The sequence below is a fragment of the Lissotriton helveticus genome, chromosome 4_1, assembly GCF_964261635.1.
Source record: "Lissotriton helveticus chromosome 4_1, aLisHel1.1, whole genome shotgun sequence".
In the NCBI taxonomy this organism is placed as follows: Eukaryota; Metazoa; Chordata; class Amphibia; order Caudata; family Salamandridae; genus Lissotriton; species Lissotriton helveticus.
In genome coordinates, this window is record NC_136063.1 from 246,198,213 (window position 1) to 246,217,722 (window position 19,510).

A 19,510-nucleotide genomic window follows, 5' to 3' on the forward strand; every position below is an offset into this window, starting at 1 on the left:
CTGGTCACTCGGTTGTTTTGTGAAGCTGTTGTGTATGTCGGCGATTTTGTTGTGGAAGAAGGAAGCTAGGGAGTCGCAGAGGTGCTGGGAGGGAGTGATGTCATTGGTGCCGGCTGATGGGTTGGTGAATTCTTTTACTATGTTGAACAGTTCCTTACTGCTGTGGGTGTTGTTGTCGAGTCGATCATTGAAAGCTGATTTCTTAGTGGAGCGTATTAGTTGATGGTGTTTACGGGTGGCGTTCTTGAAAGTGGCTAGGTTTTCAGTGGATGGGTTGCTTTTCCAGGCTTTCTCGAGGATGCGGCATGTCTTCTTGGATTTTTTAAGCTCATCTTTGAACCAGGGGGCTTTCTTGAGGTTTAACTTGGTAGGGTTGTTTTTCAGAGGTGCTAACTCATCAGCGCAGCGGGTGATCCATTGTGCAAGGTTGGTAGCTGCTTTGTTTGGGTCTGATGAATGGGTAGGAGGGTATTGGTGGAGCGATGTGAAAAGTTGCTCAGTGGTGAGTTTGTTCCAGTTCCTGCGGGGAATTTGTTGAAGCTGGTTTTGAGATGTAGTCTTTTTGTAGTTGAAGTGTACGCAGCTGTGGTCTGTCCAATGGAGAGCTGTGGTGTGGTTGAAGGAGACGTATTTGCTGGATGTAAAGATTGGATCGAGTGTGTGACCGGCACAGTGGGTGGGGGTGTTAACAAGTTGTTTGAGTCCAAGATTAGCGAGGTTGTCTAATAGGGTGATGTTGTTTCTGTCGTTGTTCTTATCTAGGTGGAAGTTGAAGTCGCCTAGTAGGATGTAGACCTTGGAGGGGAGGGCGTGTGGGCTGATGAAGTCAGTGATGTCTTCGCTGAATTGTGTGCGGGGTCCGGGAGGTCTGTAGAGGAGGGTACCTCTGAGTGTGGTCTTGGGGTTGATGTGGATCTGGAAGTGGAGGTATTCGGCGGTTGTGAGGATGTCATCGGTACTGGTCGAGATGCGAAGGGTGTTTTTATGAACAATGGCAATGCCTCCTCCTATTTGGTTGGTTCGGTCTTTACGGATAATCTTGTAGCCGTCAGGGATGGCTATGGCGATGTCGGGTGTTGAAGAAGAGTTCATCCAGGTTTCTGTGAGGAAAGCGACGTCCGGTGATGTAGAGTCGAGTAGATCCCAAAGTTGGACGACGTGACTGTGGACTGAGCGGGTGTTGAGTAGGATGCATTTTAGATGGTTGGTGTCGGCATTCTGTTTGATGTTGGTGGGTTTGGTGAGGGTCCTAATGCAGGCAAACTTGCAGGAATTGCAGGTGAAAGGTCCATGGGTGAGGCCGGGTGCAGCTTGGTAACAGATTGGTGGTCGGCCGGTGTTAAGGGCTGAGAGGGTAGAGGCGTCGTACGTGATGCGGGAAGAGGGGGTGTTGCGGGGACCAGGGGGTCTGGCGCTGGGCGCGGTCCAGGCGCGGACGGGCGTAGACGGGCTTACCTTTGGCGCACCTTCGGCGCGGCCGCAGCGCGTACGACCCCCCCCCTCACTTGACATCCATCCCAATGTAAAACATTTCTGCTCTCTGTCTCAATCAGAACACCTCCTCAAATGCACTGTGCTGCTCCGTACTCTCTTTAGAAGAGTGTGGAGAGAGGCACGGATTTAACAGCCTGAGCATCGCCAACATTATAACAAGGAAGCTATAGTATACAGACACCCAGGAAGACAAGACACTACGCCGGGCGGAGCTCCTACTCAGATTCTAACTCGCATACAACCACTTCTGCCTTCCCTACAGCTCCTTCTGGGAAGATCCCAATAGTAGTAGATGGGGGACAAGGAAGTAGGAGCTAACCCCTACAGACCAGAGAGCTACAGGCTGGGGTGAGCTGCTACTTACAGAACGAGGCAAAAGAGAAAGTCATTGCACCCTGCAGTGACATCACAGATATGTATCATAACTCTGCCTGTGTATCGTTGTGACATCTTATAATGGGGAAGCCCTGACATCATAACGTTGGTTGGGGCTCATTCTGACATCACAGATCGGGAAAACAGCATTCCTTTTTTACTGCAGCCTTTTCTATTTCATAGACCGTAAAGCTAAAGTGAAAATATTGCATGGGTAAACAAAGTGTTGTGAGAGAACACCTTACGTGATTTGTGTTTGAGGATCCCCTTTTAAAGATGAGATGCTCATGTCATTGTGTGCCCTACTTGGGAGCATGTGTGGTCTAAGATTTTAGGCCAATTGCTTTTTAGTTAGGAGGCTAGCTTGTTATTGGCAAACTACACTGTGAGCTTGTGCGAGTCTCTGTTCTTCAGGTGATTGCCTTGAAGGTCACAATTGAGTGTATCTTTCCTCTCCGACTAGAAGCCATGTATCTACTGACTTAAGAAAGGACAACTGTATGCCATCAGAAATAATACTGAATCCAAACCATCTGACCAACCCAGAGCTGGTAGTCTGGGTAGTTCTTTAGCACACCATTCCCTCTTTCAAAAGTCCGAGCTTATCTTTCTTTACTAATCTTCCAACCACTCCCCTGATGGTCCTGAAAATACGTGTCAGAGCCCTGAGTTATAAACATTGGGGCAGATTTTCAAGAAGCTGCCGCAGCGTGGCGCAGCAAGCCCTTGGCTGCAGCACTTTCAGAGCACAGGAATGCGACATTTTTTAAAATGATGTGTCGCATTACTATGCTCTCACATGCGCTGGCCCACAAACAGCTGCCATGCGCCGGCGCAGGCACCCTTGCATCATGGTGCAGGGATGTCTGCGTCATGGGAAGATTGTTTTTGAGCAGGAAGGTGCCCCTTCCTGCACAAAAACAATCACTACAGGCGTTTTCCTCTTTCAGTGCGTGCTGTAGAATGCAGCACGCATTAAAAGAGGAGAAATGGAAACATTTCTCCTCATTGCGCCTCAGGTGGCGTAGCATTCACACGCATTTCCAGATTTACGATTCCTCGTAAATCTGGAAATGTGTCTGGTTCCATGGGTGTTGCATGGGATCACCCACAGCAACACCCATGGAATGCCCCTTTCATGCAAAGTGCTGCGTGTAAAGGGGCCGTATTTACAAGGACAGGAAAAGCCACTTGGGGTGGCTTTTCCTGTCCTTGTAAATATGGGGTAGAGAAATGCGCTGTACTGGGAGCGCAGGGGGCTTGTAAATCTGCCCCATTATATTTAACTTGTCCGTGCATTGCACACACCCAAAGTGCAACAAGTGCTACCACAATTTATGGAAGACATTTGTCGTGCACAGAGGCACGTCAGACAGAGTGCCTGCTTTAGAGTTTAGTGAACGGTTAATAGATATCCCAACTGGATTTTTACAAGTGCCTTTGGATATAATTTAAAATATATATCCGTTAATTGTAGCAGAGTATCCTGTCTGCCAAACTCTAAATAAGGCCCCTGAGCATGGAGGGAGTCATTTGTGAGCAACTCCCTAACAGATATTGGCAAAGCCAATAGGTCTTGCTATTTCATAACTGAATGATCATTTTCATTGATAGGCGAGTGTATGTGTGTGGATGAGCTATTATGTGCATGTGACAATGGCTGAGCAGCTGGATGGATGAGTGGGAGCATGAATGAGTGGCTGGGTTCATGCATCATTGCTGTGCGGGTGAATGGATGGAAAAGTTAATGAGGAAGCTGAGAAAGGATTCACTGAGTTCATGGATGGATGGGTGAATGAATAAATGGGTTCAGACAGGTTATAAAATATTTCAGGCTGAGGACTCAAGACAGTCGAAGTGCTAATTTAATAAAACACCATCACCCTTTAATCTAAATATGCAATTATATTTTCCCCATTTCACAGTGTTCAATAATGAAACAATGCTTTTCCACACATGCAGCAGACCAGACTCTTTTTCGTATGGCTGGCACACACATCTATTGCAGGTGTTGCTCCGGTGACGTGTGCATCTGCCGAGACCGAATTGTTTGGAGCACAGGCAGGGCTTGTCGCGGCAGAGGGAGGTGTTTGGTTGCTAGTTGGGATGGCATCCATTTTGGAACTTTTCCCAGTTATTCATCTTTGCAAATTATATAGCCTTCTGTAATCCATGCAAAACATTTCCGGTAAAAATAATTAGCTAATCCAATCATTACAAACGTCTCTTTTAAGCTCTACTCGTGTTTGGATCCCTTCATCTGTTGCTGATGTGTGAACTTAGATGAGTGGAAGTGTGGTCATTGCTCGGATTACTCAGTGTGTACGCAGTGCACGCTGTCTGGGTGCATGAGGTTATTGTTTATACAGAGCCTGTCAATCACATCTTTATGTGGAATACTAAGCGGCCAGTGAGCTGTTGACATCTCTTGTGCATCCTCTTCACTTCCTCTGGCTGTGGAGGGCTAGGGTGACGTGTGGTAGACACATGCCAAGCCTCACTCTGGAGGCCAAAGGACACTGCAGACCACAGGTGTTAGGGTAATTGGGGGTAGTAAAACTGGGGCAGGAGAAGTTACTATAAGCCACGGGATTCCAAATAGGGGCCATTATGACTATCATGGCCAGCCTACCGAAGCACCCACAAATTATGATATATAGTGCATTAATTTGAGTGTAGCATTTGTGCGCCATTTCAACATTTGAACGCTACAATGGGGATTACACTTATTTAGCACCATTCCTAGGTTCACCAATCCAAAAACTGTCCTAGTTGCCCTCACAATATGCATCAGGTGCCCCGGGGTGCAATGGGTGTTTGCGCCTGCTTTGCACGCCCCCTGGACACTTTGATATTACCGAAGGGGGAGCAGACGCTTGTGAGTCCCCTTCAGTAATACCGATAGCGCTGGCTGCTAACTTCCGGGGGTGTCCCCTCATTTGCATAGGGGCTGCCATATGCAAATGAGGGAATTCCTTTGCATCTGACCAATATTACAGATGCAGGTGTAGAGGCAAAGAAGCTCTCGGGGTTCACTCACAGTCCGCCTCCTGAGAGCAGCTGTCTGTAGGGGGTACAAGGGCTCCTATGGACCCCCTCAGATATCCCTTTGCTGGCGGGTACAGTCACAGACTGCACCCGCCTGCAAGGGGATCTCTAATCCCCGTAAAAGTGCACGTGGGTGCCGCCTACACTGTGAAAACACAGAGCAGCTGTTTTCACATGAACGTGCTGTCCTGGGGGCCGCACATACACCGTAATAGGGGCCCTTTCTTTGTTTGCACCGGGCGCACCTTTTAATAGGCGTGCCGGCACAAACAATGAAAATGCATAATACGGCCCCAGGTGCACAATTTGTGCCTGCCTTGAACTCACTATTCCTGCAAACATCTGAGTTTACATGTGAATCGAGATTTGCACCCCTGTCGGAATAAGTGCCTAAGTGCTTTATCAGTCAGACCTGAGGACCTAACTTAAGACTTGTCACATAGGTTGGCTGATATTCAAGTAAAACTGAATGGTGAGCATTAAAATCTTGCGTAACATTGGCAACTTCAGATTTTGTGACCATTGTAGTTAGATGTTCATGGAATGTTTGATATTTTAGCACACTCTATATTTGGAACCCAAGGACGTACACATACCTTCACCTCTGTAGTACCCAGTCAACCACTGTGATTTAAGTAAACAATAAGCTGCATTCTTCAGGATGAGAGCATCAAAGCAGTATTTTGTGCCCTGGAATTTCGAATCGTTATACAAACATCTAAGGCTCTTATCTCTTCCACTTGAAACAGCACAGATTGATTTTTTTTTAAAGAAAGCATTAAGCTGCCTTCTTCTTGGCTAGAGAATCACTCTTATAAATTCTCACTTTTAGTGCCAAGCCACAGGTCAGCTACCCTCTCGCTCCCCAATGATAGTGCCAAATTCCTGAGGAAAATGCTGAATTTATGCTTATCTTTCTGCGCTGGGCTGGCCAAAGCGGTTATTGGGTGTTTTCCTGGTGGGCTGGAAGGTTGTGGGCCAGTTTTGGAGCGGTGGGGGGTCGCCCCCCCAGCCCCACCGACTGACCGGTCCGATTAAATTGCCAGGGCTGGTTTGAGTGCCCAGTCCGGCCCTCATTTCTTCAGTGCTCCAGAAGGTAGGTTTGTTTGCCTGAAGCTGTGAAAAATACTAGCTCTGTTGCTGTAATAAACATGCCCAGAGTGCAAACTATGGGTACTTGTGCACGCACGTTGCTTAATTCAACTCACATCTACAGAGGACATAGGAGGAAGAGGAGGATTTTGGTACTCCATGTAGGAAAGTCAGCCATCTTGCTGTATCCAGTCCCAGTGAGCAGCGGCTAAGTGTCTGCGGTCTATCGCAGAATGACGGGGCTCCCCTGCTAAATGTGATAAGGGCCCCTGGGTCTCCCATATCTCATAGGGATTCATTGACCTTGGGCAGAATGGGGCTCCCTGAAAGGCTGGGTGCCCTTCTGCACCGCAGCACGGGTGTTACGCCCCTGCTAACCCTTGTATTGTTTCGCTATCCAAGCCCTCTGTATGTTCAGCCTTGTAAATGGAAGGATTTGGGATTGCAACTCAAGCCTTCTGCTCAAGAGGGACAGTGCAGGTATTGCTGGTCCTAGTAATCAGCTAATCAACAATTTAAGGATGAGACTAGATGACAAGCCGAATTGTAAATTCCCAGTTTTTAGGATATTTATCAAAATAAGGCACTAGTTAAATTTACATATAATGAATTTCAGTGGCCATTAGTGACATATATTTATGATTTTGAGGATTGATGAGTGCAGAGCCGGTCTGGATTGGCCATTTAGCCCTTATGACATTAACCCCGTGTGCTGCATGCTGCGGGGCTGTGTTTAGGGCTGGGTGGTGTGCCATGTTCCAGCTATAAAGGAGCATAGCCTTAAATTTAAATGAATGTACTGTACTTTGTCCCCTTGGTACCAATGTTTAGATTTGGAGTTAGCCTAGTCCTTTTGATTTGGCAATATAATTAACAAAAGGGGCTGTAAGCCTGTGCTCTTTATCCATTGGTCTGGTATCGGTTAAGCCACAGTTTTTGTCTGCTCACTACAGCATCGCGCATGCGGCAGTGGCTCAGACCACTTTAGCCATTGGCTAACTTCACTGTGAATGACGGTATTCTGCTCTTTTACAAGGAGCACATCTACACACAAGGTAGTTCCCTAAGTGCCACGGACTAATATGACAATGTTGTCTTTTTTTAAAAACACAAAATATTTTTTCATTTAGCCACCGCTGTTTTTAGATTGATGAGGGCCAGTGTTCCCAACTATAAAGTTTTCCAAAAACAATTACATCACACAAACATTGACAAAGTGAAAAGGCTGGAAGCCAACACCAGATCTGTTGGCTTTGACAAAGCATGCTCTTAATTTGTCTTTGGATGAGGAACCTCTGCCAACTGAACTGGACAGTGTGACAGGTTTTCCAGTGTTTTTCATGACACTGTATGTTAAAGCACAAGATGGGGGTCTCACAGCGTAACTGATGCTGTGTCATCATGAGCTCTTGCACTCTACTCATAACATGTTGAGCCAGTTTTGTTTGTTCACGCATATATATAAATACATTTATGTAATCCCAATGCCTCCAATTTACACATGTAATTACTCAACTTGAATAATTACCAAAGACCACCTTGAAGTCATTCTTTTCTCGTCCCACTACAGAAACAAAAAAATGTACACTACTTTTCTGGGTGTAAAACCTTATCTTTTAATATATCTTAAAACACAAACTATATAGCAGGTAGGCTCTGATTGACCCTGAAGGGAGTAGCCAGAAAATTTAAATACCACTACTTTGAAATAAAGCTCTGATGGCATTAAACAGGTGATGCAAGTGAACTCAACCCTCCCTAGAAGACCACCCTTATCTCTTCCATTTAAGCATCTATCCATTCATCCTTTTACTGTTGAACCCACCCGCTAATATCCACAATGTCATCTTTATATTCTGTCATTCATTGCATCCATCTACTCATACAGCCATCCTTTGACTTACCCATTCATCCGTCTTCTCAAATTTATTTTTACACTGCCACCCTTTCACGTCTACACACCTATCCATTCATTCATTTTTTCACCCACGTATCCATCTATAAGTCCTATTACCTACCTTTCTTTCACACGTCCTTCCTTTCACCTCTCCTTCCTTTCTTCCTTCCTTCCATCCTTCTTTTCCTTATATATTGATCCATCTTTGCTTCTTCATATAGCGTTAATTATGAACTTTTGTCTGTCACGTTGCAGACAGAAGAGGCCCAAAATGAACCTCACATCTGCTGTAGCTGCTAAAGTAGGGGATTCTCGATGCACTTGTTGGAGTTTGTATATATTTTTATTTCATACTCATTTTACTCATATTTTTGCTAAGTTTATCACATCACGTCTGCTTGCTATTGTCTATCATCCGAATGAATCTAAGACCCATAACCACATCAGCTTACCACGAGGTGAAATCTGCATAGAGTCTAGCAGATGTTCAGTGCACTACTTATAGCTTTTATCTAAACTTTGGCCAAGTGTTTGCAAGAATTACTCATTCTACAATATTTCTCCATTCCACTTAGGATATCAGTAAAGAATTTCTGTGACTGAAAAAACAAATCTATGTTATATATCTTTTCACTGTAGTATTAGTGACTTTTCATTAACTCTTTGCTGCTTTGCTGCTTATTACTAATTACTCAGTGAATTTCCAAGAACATCCCTTTGATCCTGCCATTAATCTCTAACAGTCCAACCTCCACATCTTCTGTTAATGCCAGGAAACAAGCTTCATTCCTCAGCCCCGTTGAATGTGGAACTCTGATAGCCAGCCTGGGCACTTGATCCACTGGCTGTGTTTCATTACCTCAATTCTGTTGCTTGCTAGCTAGGTTTGCACTATACTTATGCAAACACAACCAGCTAATGGGCGGAGTGCTGGAACCTTTCAACCACTCACCCCCACTCAAGAGATCTGGGTTGAATCCATCGTTCTTTTGCTCCCTTCACCACCCCAGTGTGGACTCAGCCATACGCAAATCAGTCTTGACCCTGCTCCTCACATGAACAGCCCAGCCTGAACTGCCAAACCATTACACTCCCTGGATCAGAAATAAGAATCCTGGTACCATTTTTAGGGTATCAACCTTCATCAGCCAGGCTAGCTTGAAGCCAGTGGCACAGTGAGCTGGAGACCCGTGTTTGGGCATACCCGTGGCCACTTAGGGTGAAAATTACACTATACTTATAACATGCATACTTTTCACCGTACCCTCCTTTCTACATTGGGGTAGTGAGTTGGCTCATTAACATGTTCCTTGACTTGGGGCACCTAAGTGTTAGGCATGACATATGCTATAATTTTGCTGTGATTGCAGAGCAATTACAGAACTTGGCGTAATCGCACCGTTTCCGAAATTTCGCATAACAAGAAATTCCCAAAGTTTTATTCAAATTATGCTGATGTAATTGAAATTTCGCCCTGTCTTACCTTCAGCTCATACTGTAAACCGCCAAGTGTTTGATCTAGTAAATGTGCTGCAGATATGCAGCTAGATTCATCAAAGAAAATTTGCCTTGCAAAGGGCCAGATTCTGAGAATCTGGCCCTTTGCGAGTGCAATTTTTGCATTTGGGATTCATCATCCCAAATGCAAAAATCGCTAATTGCGAAATCGCATATTTGCGAGGAATTGCATTTAAGGAATCTCTATTTGAGATTCCTTAAATGCAATTCATCAACCATTTTTAATTTGCGAATTCGCAATTTCTGGGCGCTATTTACCACGAAGTCAGACTTCGTGGTAAATAGCGAAAAATCAGAAAAATGCACTTTAGTGCATTTTTCTGAGTGGTATGTTACATACACACATGTCCATTGGACATGTGTGTGTGCAACATCTGGCTACATTTGCTTTGCAGGGGTGCTACAGGGTGTCCTTTGGACACCCCTGGCACCCTTGAAATCGCATACTTATTTGCGATTAGCAAATTGCTAATCGCAAATAAGGAATAACTCCCCATTTTTCTGAGTGGTATGTTACATACACACATGTCCATTGGACATGTGTGTGTGCAACATCTGGCTACATTTGCTTTGCAGGGGTGCTACAGGGTGTCCTTTGGACACCCCTGGCACCCTTGAAATCGCATACTTATTTGCGATTAGCAAATTGCTAATCGCAAATAAGGAATAACTCCCCATTTTTCTGAGTGGTATGTTACATACACACATGTCCATTGGACATGTGTGTGTGCAACATCTGGCTACATTTGCTTTGCAGGGGTGCTACAGGGTGTCCTTTGGACACCCCTGGCACCCTTGAAATCGCATACTTATTTGCGATTAGCAAATTGCTAATCGCAAATAAGGAAGATGTAGGAATCGCAATATTTTTTGCAATTCCTACATGAATCCCGTTTTGCAAGTCCTTAATAGCGATTCCTTATGAATTGCTATTAAGGACTCGCAAAACTGGTTAATGATGAATCTATTAGATGGTTTCTACAAAAACAGGTGCATATTGAGCCTCTGCACCTGCACTAGGGCACAAAAAGGTTTAATTATTCACTCCCCGGTCTTTCATCGCCCCCTCTGCTTAATATGAGCCGGTGGTTGCCAGTGTAGAGACCACTTATATTTGGGGGCTGGCACTTATTTTTCCCATCTCAGATATTTACCAAGTGCAAGACAGGGGAAAGGACTCGGATCGGGAAGTCGGTGGAATTAAAAGACCTTAAAACCAACACAAACGGAAGGCAGGGACAAGCGCAAGAAAAGGGTCAGGGAGTGTCTGGTAGAGGAGTAATGAAAGTCGACTGCCTTATCCTGTACCTTAGCATATAAGGGATGAGGAGTAGGCCAGTGGCTAACTTCTCCTTGGTGAATTGAGAATATTTCTTTTATAATCCTGAGTTCTCCATTTGGATGAATTGTGTGATCCCGGCAAATCACAATCTCCCTGTGCCTCAGTTCTCTTCTCTGCCTAAAATGAGAGCAATTAAAGGAATACACAGCAATGTAGATACAGGAGCCGAACTGGATTGAAGAACAGTAATTACAGCTAATTGAGCTGTTACTTCTGACAATTAAAGCAAGTTTAGCACCTGTTTTGTTAGCTAATTTCTGTCTTATTTCCAGTCTAAATGAAGTACCCAGGTAAATGAAAGGCTTGTTTTGTAGCTGTGTGTGGACCGATCAATGTATATGTTACCGTGTTTTTTACCCAGCTACTATGAAGAGGTTATTGTGCATGTGATAAAAGCAGTGTCCATGCTTCACACTGATACAGAAACAGAGACTTCAATGACAGATAAGGAGCACCTGGACCGTACAGTCTGCCATCTGCTCACACATACTCTCATTACCCCATTACAAGATGGGCGGAGGGGTATCCCTGGGACAAGTACAGGTATTATAGAGTGCAGAAAAACACCTGGGTAAAACAAATTTCTTTCTGCAAACATTGTTTTCTTTCTCTAAGCAGGAGGCACATGTGCATGGAATTGGGGACTGCTTGTGGAAATGGACACTGTCATTTTGTGTTGCGCATGATTTTCCGATTCCTGGCCCATTAGCTTGCAATGGCTGCTAATTGAGGGGGAGATACTGGCCAGAATAAATAACTTTGGTCCCAGTATCTGAACATTTAATTACCAGTACACCTAATTATTGAACCCGTGCTAGTGTTTCTTTGCTCACTGAAACCCTTATAAGTCTACAGCTTTACTATGTTGGCAAAATGGCTCAGTGAGTTACAGAATCAATGATGAAGTCTCTAACCTGCAGAGTTCACTTTTCAGACTTCAAAAGATGAGGTTGTACCATGAGCACCGCAAAATGAGAGAGACTATGCTAGTAAAACCAGGTCATCTTTGAATCCTTTCCATGTGAATACGTTGAGAACCCACAAAACTGGGTATGGTACCAGCTGCTAGTTTATTATGCTGAGAACATCGAAAAATGTGTTACTAAGCACTATACATATACTAAAGATAGGGAGGAAATGGTTCATGATGGTAGGAACAGAGCCAAACTGTAGGCGGCGCACAAATCATCTACGGCTGCACACCAATTCACATTGCACATATGATCTATGGTTGCACATCAGTTCACATTGCACACATGATATATATTTGCACATCAGTTCACATTGCACAAATAATCTATGGTTGCACACCAGTTCACATTACACAAATGATATATGGTTGCACACCAATTCACACTGCTCTGCTATCCCATAAGAATTAGACGGGTGCATACATCTCCTCCACAAAAAACATTCTCATAAAAACAGAGGACAGATGCACAAATATTTTATTGTGACTTAGGGCCTGATTACAATGTTTGGAGATAGGATACTCCGTAACAAGTGTGACGGATATTCAGTTTACCGTTTCTCAAGTTCCATAGGATATAATGAAATTGTAATTTGGCGGGTGGGATATCCATCAAGTTTGTGACGGAGTAACCCTTTCTGGCAAGATCGTAATCTGGCCCTTACTTTTGGAGTATTCCTGGCATATTCTTGGAATTCAGTGATAAGACATGAGTACTGTATGTATACATCTCACCTACTGATGGAGAAACCTTTATCATTTGGGCCTCTAGTTTGTAATTTAATACAGTAAGAAAACCACTGTGTTATTCCACTCACCGGAAACGGTATGTTGTGTGATGGAGGCTCGTATACTTCTTTGCAACTTGTGTTTTCGGTTCTTTGACTTGGTTCAAGGTTCATTCTATAAAACAACGGTTCCTGCAGTGAGGTAGGAATCTTTATTTTATACATTACATACGTAATCCAGGTTCACTTTGGTTCAAGTTGTCATCTCTTTTCAAGCGATCAGGCTGAGGACTGCACAACATGGCGATTCCTATGACACCAGATCTCTAAACAAAGGAGCATTGCATACACTACTCATGCATGTATATTCTCTATTCGATTTACAGCCGTAAAGAATTAGAGGTGGTATGTACCCTTTGTGTGCAGAATAATTTTGTTATTACAAACCTAGCAGTGTTGCGGTGGTTCCCTGGGACCCATCACATGACTGTCAGCACTCGCAGTTGACTAGACAATGTCAGGGTTCAATAATAGAGAAAGGGGACTTTCTGGGCGGCCTACCTCATGGGATGGGATAGTATCACTTTACCATATTTTGCTTTGTTTGCTTCACATCTACGTTGTTGCTCAGCCTTAAATTAAGGTGGTGGATTCCAAATTCACTATGTAGGGGTTTTCAGATGCAAAGCTGCATCTCTTCTAGTGGCCTACTCACCTGTTTCTGAGTATTAAGAAGCATTTGCAAAGCATTAGGTCTCGCCTTTGTGAAAGTTAGAGCTTTTGGTGTTGAAAATGACGATGTTTTTTACTGATATTGCATCGTGTTATTGCCATTAGTATGACCTTGCGGCGCTGGTGAACCTGACATTGGGAAAAAGGTTATGAGGGAGGGGAGACAAACATAATATGCTGGCTGGAAGAAACACAATTGGCTCAGGGAAAGGGCTACAAGTGAGAGTGTGTGAATGTATAAATGCAGAGTAGGAATGGGAGATAGGAATGCTGCAGTATAAAGTAAAATTAACTTGTTGACTAAATAAAAGCTGCACATACTGAGTTAGGTAATGCTGCTTCTTTGCTAGTGCGTGGGCAGGCTACTTAAATTGTTTAGAAGGGGGAGAAATGTTCCCAGCTCTCTGCCTAGGCGAAAACCTAAAAAGTCTGGACAATACTTTGCGCTGCTTATAATGTAAAACTGCATTTCCCATAACCAAAAGTATGGTTGGCTGAAAAGCCAGCATTAGCTGGACATGTCAACCGAAACCACTTGCAAACCAGCATTAATTGTTTTACTTGCACCAACCACTGCACAACTCGTAACCTCCTTTTTAAAATGCAAAAGTACATGCAAATACCAAAACTCCTTTTTTAGCCAAAGCTTGCAGTATATATTGTGGGAAGTTGAAAGTGTCTGTCCAAACTAAATAAACCGGGTGGAAGAGATATAATAGGCAGTCTCGCACATGTACCATGTAGACTTCCTCTCCCAGTCGCCATGGCTATGCAACTTTTTTAGGTCTCGCTAGACGTAAGCAAAAGCAAAGCTTTTGCGTCTAGCGAGACAACTTATGTTGTTACTTTTCTGGGAATGAGGACAGCAAAGTGCCACGCGCATTTGCAGGCCGAGATTCGACCTCGTGAGCGCGCACGTCGTCACTCACGCATGCGCACAAAGAAAGGCATACACACACTGCATATACACACACGCACCCCCCCTTAAACATACACACGCGCACACAGACAGACAGACACACGCAGAAACACACTCAAACAGACACACACACACGCGTACACCCCACCCCCACTCACCCCTCCTCTCACTCAACACACTTAACTGTTCTGGCGGTGCTCGGCGGCGGATCAGCATCTCGGGCGGCGGTAGCGCTTTGCGGGGCTCTCTCACCACATGAGAGCCCCGCCTTCCCCATGCGCCCGGCCGCTCTTCACCCGGTCCCCCATCTCGGGACCGGGACTGCATCCGGAGACTTCGTGGCTCCTCGGGCAGCTCTCTCTGTCTCTCGCCGCGATAGGGCGGGACTTCCGGTTGGGGCCGCGCTGTGATTGGCCGGCTTCCCAACCGCTTCCGGGTCGTCGCAGGCAGCGCGGCGGCCCGGCGGGGATTTGTTTTATCTGCCTCCTGCTTGTTATCTTACTAGAGGGAAACTATTGTTCGCGCCTGACACTGTCTCACTAACATATTAAAATGTAATCTTAGCTCCCATGTTTTTTATGTCTTTTATTCTAAACTGACTCGAATATTCGTGCAGTAAGTAGGCCTATCTCCTCTCTGGCGTTTCTGGCTTTATGTTTTCATTCCGTGCCTGTGTCCCGCCTGAGACAGGATCCGCTGCATTACTGCTTCAGAATGTTAACATGTGGCCATTCTGGCTCGGTGACGTATGTTTTTCAGACGTGGAAACGGCACACACTCTCACGTATTTCTATGCAACGGTAAGCGTTAGGAATAATATAATTACAGCCTATATAAATGTAGAAACTCTATTGACCTTCTGGGCATCTGACGAGAACCTGTTTAACGCAAAGCCTCCTTGCAGCTTGCTCCGCGCCAAAACGCACCGAACTCTCTGAAGCATCCGCGAAAGAACGGGCAACGGGCGCCCTCCACACGTGTGACGCATTCCAATTCCACTGCTGATATTTGTTTTTGTTTTTGCAGACGTTAGTCACCGGATGATCCGGGTTTACAAGTCAATCCTGTAGTTTGTCTCCTGTCTCCTGTCTCTTGTTTTCGTCAGTTGAGTAGTCTGAGGCACGCAATGGCTGTTCAACTAACTCAGTTCAGCAAACGCCACACTGCTGCATTTGAGGCAACTAGGCAGGCGTTGACATTGGTCTTTATATGCGTCGCTCAAGTGTAATAATGTGTTTAATAACCTCATTAATCGGGACACCCTCTGTGCTGCAGCCCCACCTCCCGTTAAAGCATGTAAACAAGTGCTGGCACCGCACACACAAACTGTTCTCACCCCTCCTCAGCTGCGGGTCGGGCTTCTCGGAGGGCTGATCAACGCTTACAGCAGACCTATTTATAGAACGGACGGAGTTATGCCTGCCATCCGAGGGGGCAGGTAAATCCAGCTATAATTAGCCAGTGCAAGTAAAACCCGGCGTGAATAGCATTTGTGCCACGTATGTACTGCTGGTTTGCATCCGATTTATAAGTGTGAATAATCTAGGCAAACAGTGTGGTGCCTGTTTGCTTCTTATTATTACCCTGTAGCGCCCTTTTTACACAAACACTTTTCAACAGGTAGAACCTGGTGGTACTTGCCCATGCAAACACAGGAGTGGGGGAAAGTTGCTTTAATCTCTCCACGGGGGGTGGAGGGGTGTATGGGGGTGAACCAATCTCTGATGATTTCCCAGTCGGGTCCTGGCCTGACAATGACAACCAGATCAGCCAAGAAAATATGTGCTAAGTAAGCCATGCACCAAATATCATGATAAAGTCACTTCAAATTTAAACAAGCATTTGCAATGCAATAGGTCTCGCATTTGCGAAAGTTTAAGCTATTGGCATTGTTAATGACAATGCCTTTTTATCTGTTTTGAAACCAACATATAAATAAATGGCATTATCATTTACAATGCCAGTAGCTCAAACTCTCGCAAATGCGAGACCTATTGCATTGCAAATGCTTGTTCCTTCCAGCTGCTATTTCCGCCGACCTCACAAATAGTGGGAGGGCAGCTGGGTTTCGAGTGATTGAGAAAAGGTGTCGCAGCGCCACCAGTGTGGGTCCCTCTTGCTAACCCCACCCCAAACCTGAGCCATGGGAGCTGCTCGCGAGCCAACCTCAACTGCCCATAAAGACGGAAGCGACGAGGGCAAGAAATTGAAAAAACAAACCCACCTGCCAGCATTCCCCCAGCAGGACCGAAGGGGATCACGTGAGTTAGCTTACTGCTCCCTTCTCAGCCTTGGCTGCCATTGTTAAAGATCAAGTATAGCATTCCGTGCTGCCAATACAGCCACAAACTTTGAGTTTGGTGAACTGTGCTCAACAACAAAAAAAGGAAACATCTGCCATTGATAAAGAACAAATTGAATCAGAAAAAAAACATTGAGTTGAGCGAGCCCACAACAAACAAAAAGAACCAGAGAGCTGGTGCTTACGCAAAGCACTGCAATAGCTTCCGGTTGGGTTCGCGGGACAACTGCAAAACAAGCAGTTGCCGGAGAGAATGTCTTGCCTGCAACAGCATGTAGGAGAAAGTAATTTAAGAAAATTGTGCTTACAGACTGTTAATACAACATACCTTGTAACAACACGTAACAGGGGCAGTCCTCATGGGAGTCTACAACACAAGAAAAAGCAGTACTAAGAAAGGACTCCTAAGCCTATTGACCACTAAAAAGCCACCATTTACCAAGGACAGTAACAAGAGCCAATTAAAAAGATGTGTATAAAAGTGGGCGGAGCTTAATGCCCATATCCTGAAAACTGTATGTCTCGAAGAGACAGCATAAGCGCTGCCTAGGCAAGACCTAAAAAAGGTACTGGAGGGGAAGAGAAAACATGGAATGTGCCACCATCTTGTGGTATGGCCGTATAACCTGCAACTACATTAATGAAAACTGCAAACTTGCTTTTACTTAAAAATCTGTAAATAATATTGAAGGGGCACGGGCCCTGGAAACCACTGGGTCTGGGGTTCAATAGCTCTTGCCTAAGTCACTGGTTGAGCATAACCCCCCCCCCCACACACACACACACACTACTTGAAATCATGAAACCAGGGAAAACGTTCAGAAACATTTGCGTGTGGGGGCAGGACAGTACAAAATATAATAACCCTAATGTGGTACTGCCAAGATGACCCCCTCTGGAGTCCTCTTGAAAAAACAAAAACATTAGGGTGGTTTGTACTTCTCCAGTAGGAGAACACTTATACTAGGCAAAACATGCAGGAAAGAGATGTAATTAATTGTGGGTGCTGCATGCTTGAATATGTTAGACAGATGTAGGAATTAATGACTGTTAGGCCCCGATAATGAATTATTGGGCATTTGAGTGGTGGGGTAATGTCATAATACCACTGTGGGAAATACCAGTATTGCTGGGTGTATTTTTGAACTGGTGTAGTATTACAGCCTTAGTAGGAGATCGGCAAATCAGAGTGGACGGTAATGCAGTAAAACTGCCCGATTTCCAGTGAGCAGCTGCAAGACTCAGATTCTTGGATTTATTTCCGGAACACATTTCATGGGAAATGAACTGTTAACCCCTCCAGCTCCCTCCAGCTCGTCATGAGCCACGGCGCTCCGGTGCTCATGACGAGCTCAGCTCATCATGACCGCGCCCGTGTAATGGAGCGCTCGCACGCTGGGCTGATTCCCCTGCTGTGCTGAGCGTTCCATTGAAACGGGCGCGGTCATGACAAGCTCAGCTCGTCATGAGCATCGGAGCGCCGTGGCTCATGATGAGCACCGGGGCTCTGTGCGTGCCCCCCGGCCCCCAGCACAGCGGGGGAAACAGCCCGCAGTGAAGGGGTTAATATTTGTGTGGAGACAAGAGCAGCAAGTGAGTAAGAAATCAGTGCATGCTCGTGGTGCCGATAAAAATACTGGTAATAGCTAACTAGTAATGAGGGCCCTGGAGATGCAAACTGCATCAGTGGAACAAACTCTGCATACCACACAAACAACTGTACCTTTATTTCAGGAAAATGGGTAATTACATTTTAATGTGGCAGCCCTTAGTTTTTCACCTGATAACAATAGAATGGTAAGTGTGGATAAACATGGCTGCCCCTGAAGTCTTAGAATCTACTGAGAGCAAGTACAGAGTCTGCTGGCTGGCCCGCCAGTGCGTTTCTACAGGTGGCACCCTTGAGTCACGAAAATAACATATTCTTCCCGGGAAGAGCTGGGGTGGGGCAGGTTGTTTACAGAAATGAGGACGTCAGTTGTTGTACATGTGGTTAAGTACCTCACTACTTTCACCAATAATACTCAAACCCTGCCCGAAATGTGTCACTCTGGGATAAGAATTGCACATGTTGCTGGGATATTAATAGGGTGTTCTTGGAAATTGGGCAGAGAAGCAGAGTTTGGAAGCTATAAGGTTAGGGTGAAGTATACCAATGACTGCACACAAACATTCTCACACCAGCTAGCAGAACATTAGTGTCCGTCTACCATGTGGCAGACTATCTAACAAGATGGCAACTTCACTGGGAATTCACATTTTAGGAAACAGGCCATGTTTCCCTTCATTTTAAAAAAAATTTTTTAATTAGATTTATATAATGCAAACTTGACCCAAAGGTATCAGAGCACTTAACATGAGCATCAGTTGCGTTACAGAGGAACTCATTGATGTTGTTAGGCACAGGGAGATTAAGGGATTTGCCCAAAATCACAGGATGTTGAGCATCCCTGCCGAGACTCGTAAATAACAATAATGTGTTTATGTAGTGCTTCATACCAAATTTCCGCTCTTTTGAAACACACGGCTAATAACACTGTTAATTACAGTTCCTAGTTACCCTAGTGTAATGTTGCTCTGTATGTGGGAATGTAGATATCAATATATCCATTATTAAGTAGATGTCACTATATCCAGTACTAACTAAGCTTTCTCTGTGATTGCCCCAAGAAAATGGAAGGCCTTGCCCTGTGAAATCAGACTAAATCCCTTAACTGCATCTTTCAAGAAAGAAGTCAAAGTACTCCTTATGAACACATTTCTGCCCTAGATCCTAGGATCTTCTCCCTTCTTACTTGTCCTAACACAACAATCACATTCATGACTACTCTGACCTCCTTTTTTTATTGTTTTCGATTTATCGGTCCTAAATCTGTGTCATCCCCTCCCTTATCCGTGTACTGCCCTATCTTATATATTTTTTAATATGATATAATTTTTTTATTTTTTTCTGCTCTCTGAACAATTATATAAAGTGCTCTGATACCCTCATGGGTCATGTTCGTGCAATATAAAAACGTTCAAATAAATAAAATAAATACTATGCATACATAATCTAGGTTCACTTTGGTTCAAGTTGTCATCTATTTGCAA

At 44.8% G+C, this 19,510-nt stretch overlaps 1 protein-coding gene and 1 long non-coding RNA gene across 20 annotated transcripts in view; one reads left to right on the top strand and one right to left on the bottom strand.

Moving 5' to 3' along the window:
• LOC144828501 (uncharacterized) overlaps nt 1-19,510 on the bottom strand; it is a 2,902,672-nt gene that overhangs the window by 1,687,984 nt on the left and 1,195,178 nt on the right. For 16 of the 17 annotated variants that reach the window (XR_013610467.1, XR_013610466.1, XR_013610460.1 and 13 more), the window contains one exon: nt 12,555-12,639. The exons of the other annotated variant lie outside the window; for it this stretch is intronic. This is a non-coding gene — a long non-coding RNA (uncharacterized LOC144828501). The remainder of the gene's footprint in view (nt 1-12,554; nt 12,640-19,510) is intronic. 17 annotated transcript variants of the gene reach the window in all.
• Nucleotides 1-19,510, top strand: part of LOC144828498 (CMP-N-acetylneuraminate-beta-galactosamide-alpha-2,3-sialyltransferase 1-like) — a 297,640-nt gene that overhangs the window by 92,256 nt on the left and 185,874 nt on the right. The gene's annotated exons all lie outside the window — the stretch shown is intronic.